A 4,696-nucleotide genomic window follows, 5' to 3' on the forward strand; every position below is an offset into this window, starting at 1 on the left:
GGAATCGGTATCGGCTGGAGTCCATCATGGCGGAGAACAGTACTCTGGGGCAGCGCCTGAACTACCAATGAGTAAAAGACCTGGAACCGCAGCCCCTGGCTCTGCCTCTCCTTTACAGGCGCCGTCGCCCAGTGCTGCGGCGCCAACGGGGACCACCACCACCCCCGTCCGTCCTCAGTCATCCTCCCCAGGGTAACCCCACTCCGCCTGTGGGGAGCGACACCATCCCGGCTGCGACCTTCAACATCAGCCCCGAAGAGCAGCACCCGCAGAGGCGGCCCATCCCTGGCTGCATACCACAGGTGGCGTCATGATCTAAAAAGACTTTCCTCACCGTCTTCACCACCCACTCCCTCTGTCCTACCATCCCAACCACCGCCTTCCCTCCCTTCCTGTACGTCTCGAGATTACGAAACTGGGCAAGGCCGGCCTGTGACGACGTAGAGGATCTGCACCCCTGGCCCGGCGACGTGTGGGGTGAAAACCCCTCGACCCCAGGGTGTTACACTGCCTTCTCCACCACTCTCATTACACAAGTATAAAACATACAATACTGGTGGATAAAACAAGACTGAGCACAAGACCTTCACAGCCGTCTACACATCATAGGGAGATTTCATGGCCCCTTCTCTCCATCTACCTGATGATCCTGAGGAACATCGGGATCTTCTTGTTTACAGTCCTGTGGGAGAAGAGGACGGGGACATCTCTCTGGTGTTGTCCTCTTACTGGATAGACCTGGAGGAGACACATACAGGGACTGAATTCATTCCTTACATACAGATAATTATAGGCCGTGTGTATTTAGTCCTGTCTATTACCTGGTGATGTGAGGGGCTGGGGATCCTCCATCATGACGTCCTTGTACAGATCTTTGTGTCCTTCTAAATACTCCCACTCCTCCATGGAGAAATAGACGGTGACGTCCTGACACCTTATAGGAACCTGACACATACAATGATACCGTCACCCCCGATCCCTTCATAGCGTTACTGTATAATGTCCCAGCATTCCCAGCAGTGTCACCTCTCCAGTCAGCAGCTCAATCATCTTGTAGGTGAGTTCTAGGATCTTCGGGTCATTGATGTCCTCATGTATCGGGGGGTGAGGTGGAGGCCCCGTGATTGGGCTCAGGGGTCTTCCCCATCCCTCAGACACAGGGGCCTGACAGCGCTCACTAGAGGTCTTCTTCACTACTGTGTAATCCTGGTTATGGAGAGACACAGTAATAAATCTCACTCCAGACATTTCCAGAGTCCTCACCTCTCCAGTTCTGTCCATCTGTTATTCCCATAGATAAGAATGATGTAACGTGACATCATCAGAATCTCTCACCTCTCCAGTAAGCCGGAAGAGGATCTCTAGGGTGAGGTGTAATATCCTCTCCGCCATCTTGTCCCTGTCCATATCCATCCTTCACGGGGCAATCAGGAGAATTCTCTTCTATAGAAGATCTCCACTGAGAGGATCCGATATTGTAGGGACCTGAATGGGGAGAAGATGACGTAACATTATAAAGAATCTGGGGTACTAATAGAATTACTGAAGATAATAAGGGGAAACATATGAGGAGACAGAACGTGTATATATAAACCATTTAAGAACCAAAAAAAGTTCATATAATAAAGAAGACTGTCAATATACTTAAATTCATATAAAATAAATGATTATTGTATAATTGCTCCAAGTGCAAACAAAAACTGATGCTAGTTATAATAAGAAATTATAACAGCCTATTCACAAAAATATATATATATATATATATATATATATACACACCGTATTTTTCGCTTTATAAGACGCACCCCCAAATTTGGTGAAGGAAAAGAGAATTTTTTTTTTTAATGTTAAATGGGGTCCATCTTATAATGCCAGTGTCCGTCTAACAAATCATATAGGGTATATGTCCCTCACAGCCCCCCCATCCTAAAATTAGCCCCCTTAATCTGGCTATGGCCCCCTTATATTGAATATAGCCCCCTTGTGCTGGCACACGTTTCCCTGTGCTGCCTATGGCCCCCTATGGATTGCACACGTTCCCTGTGCTGCCTATGGCCCCCTATGGATTGCACACGTTCCCCTGTGCTGCCTATGACCCCCTATGGATTGCACACATTCCCCTGGGCTGCCTATGGCCCCCTATGGATTGCACACGTTCCCCTGTGCTGCCTATGGCCCCCTATGGATTGCACACGTTCCCCTGTGCTGCCTATGGCCCCCTATGGATTGTGCACGTTCCCCTGTGCTGCCTATGGCCCCCTATGGATTGCACACATTCCCCTGTGCGGCCTATGGCCCCCTATGGATTGCACACAGTCCCCTGTGCTGCCTATGGCCCCCTATGGATTGCACACATTCCCTGTGCTGCCTATGTCCCCCTATGGATTGCACACGTTCCCCTGTGCTGCCTATGGCCCCCTATGGATGGCACACATTCCCCTGTGCTGCCTATGGCCCCCTATGGATTGCACACTTTCCCCTGTGCTGCCTATGGCCCCCTATGGATTGCACACGTTCCCCTGTGCTGCCTATGGCCCCCTATGAATTGCACACAGTCCCCTGTGCTGCCTATGACCCCCTATGGATTGCACACATTCCCCTGTGCTGCTTATGGCCCCCTATGGATTGCATACGTTCCCCTGTGCTGCCTATCTTATATAAATGTACTCCGGCACACTAGTGAAAATATGAAAAAGAGTCCAATATGGTGCTCAAAAATATTTTTTATGTGTTCATATACGGTCCAACGTTTCAACCCTGTGGGGGTTTTCTTTAAGGACTATGTACAACAAGAATGACTTTCAAATTAGCACCCAAAGCGGATCAGGTAAGTACAGTAATTCTAGCGTCCACATATCACTGTGGCAGTATTTGATCTAATATCAAATGTTCGGTATCACACCTTATCTATTGTGAAATGTGGTGGAGATGAGGTCCAAGACCGTCTTAAATGGCGAAATTGGAAGGACTTCAAGGCCCCCTATGGATTGCACACGTTCCCCTGTGTTAGATATCGCCCCCATGCTACTGCCCATAGTAAAATAAAACACTCTTTCCTTACCTCCTCCAGCGCTGATCTCCCTCCTGTCTCCCTCCGTGCTTCTCTTCCTCTGTCTACTTCCTGGTTCTTGGTGCGGTCATGTGATCGGTACAGCAGAATGACTTCATCTCTGTGTGCCTGATCACAGTGAAAGCAGGGACACCGGGGAGAAACACTGGAGGGGGTAAGTAAAGCTTTTTTATTTTAGGATGAGCAGCAGCATGGGGGCCATATCTAACACAGGGGGGGCATGTGCCATCACAGTGGGGCGCAGGCTCATATAATATGCAGCCCGTCACTGCGGTGCGGTTGCAGCACCACGGTGATGGACAGCGGCTGTGCATATTATATGAGCAGGAGCAGGAGATCTAACGCTGCTGCCCGCAGCGTTCACCTGCCCCCAGCAGCGCTCCAGAGCGGACCCTGCAGTGTATATATATATATATATATATATATATATATACACACACCCCCGTATATTCGGCTTATAAGACGCACCCCCTACTTTCCCCCAAAATTTGGGGGAACAAAAGTGCGTCTTATAAAGCGAAAAATACGGTATATAGGCAAGAATTAAGAATATATATCTTTATTAAATTACATACAGTCATATGTAAAAGTTTGGGCACCCCTATTAATGTTAACCTTTTTTCTTTATAACAATTTGGGTTTCAGCTATTTCAGTTTCATATATCTAATAACTGATGGACTGAGTAATATTTCTGGATTGAAATGAGGTTTATTGTACAGAACAGAAAATGTGCAATCTGCATTTAAACTAAATTTGACAGGTGCATAAGTATGGGCACCCTTATCAATTTCTTGACTTGAACACTCCTAACTACTTTTTACTGACTTACTAATGCACTAAATTGGTGTTGTAACCTCATTGAGCTTTGAACTTCATAGGCAGGTGTATCCAATCATGAGAAAAGGTATTTAAGGTGGCCACTTGCAAGTTGTTCTCCTATTTGAATCTCCTATGAAGAGTGGCATCATGGGCTCCTCAAAACAACTCTCAAATGATCTGAAAACAAAGATTATTCAACATAGTTGTTCAGGGGAAGGTACAAAAAGTTGTCTCAGAGATTAAACTGTCAGTTTCCACTGTGAGGAACATAGTAAGGAAATGGAAGTACAGTTCTTGTTAAGCCCAGAAGTGGCAGGCCAAGAAAAATATCAGAAAGGCAGAGAAGAAGAATGGTGAGAACAGTCAAGGACAATCCACAGACCACCTCCAAAGACCTGCAGCTTCATCTTGCTGCAGATGGTGTCAATGTGCATCGGTCAACAATACAGCGCACGTTGCACAAGGAGAAGCTGTATGGGAGAGTGATGTGAAAGAAGCCGTTTCTGCAAGCACGCCACAAACAGTCGCCTGAGGTATGCAAAAGCACATTTGGACAAGCCAGTTACATTTTGGACGAAGGTCCTGTGGACTGATGAAACAAAGATTGAGTTGTTTGGTCATACAAAAAGACGTTATGCATGGAGCCAAAAAAACACGGCATTCCAAGAAAAGCACTCGCTACCCACAGTAAAATTTGGTGGAGGTTCCATCATGCTTTGGGGCTGTGTGGCCAATGCCGGCACCGGGAATCTTGTTAAAGTTGAGGGTCGCATGGATTCAACTCAGTATCAACAGATTCTTGACAA

This window comes from Anomaloglossus baeobatrachus (assembly GCF_048569485.1).
Source record: "Anomaloglossus baeobatrachus isolate aAnoBae1 chromosome 5 unlocalized genomic scaffold, aAnoBae1.hap1 SUPER_5_unloc_24, whole genome shotgun sequence".
NCBI lineage: Eukaryota > Metazoa > Chordata > Amphibia > Anura > Aromobatidae > Anomaloglossus > Anomaloglossus baeobatrachus.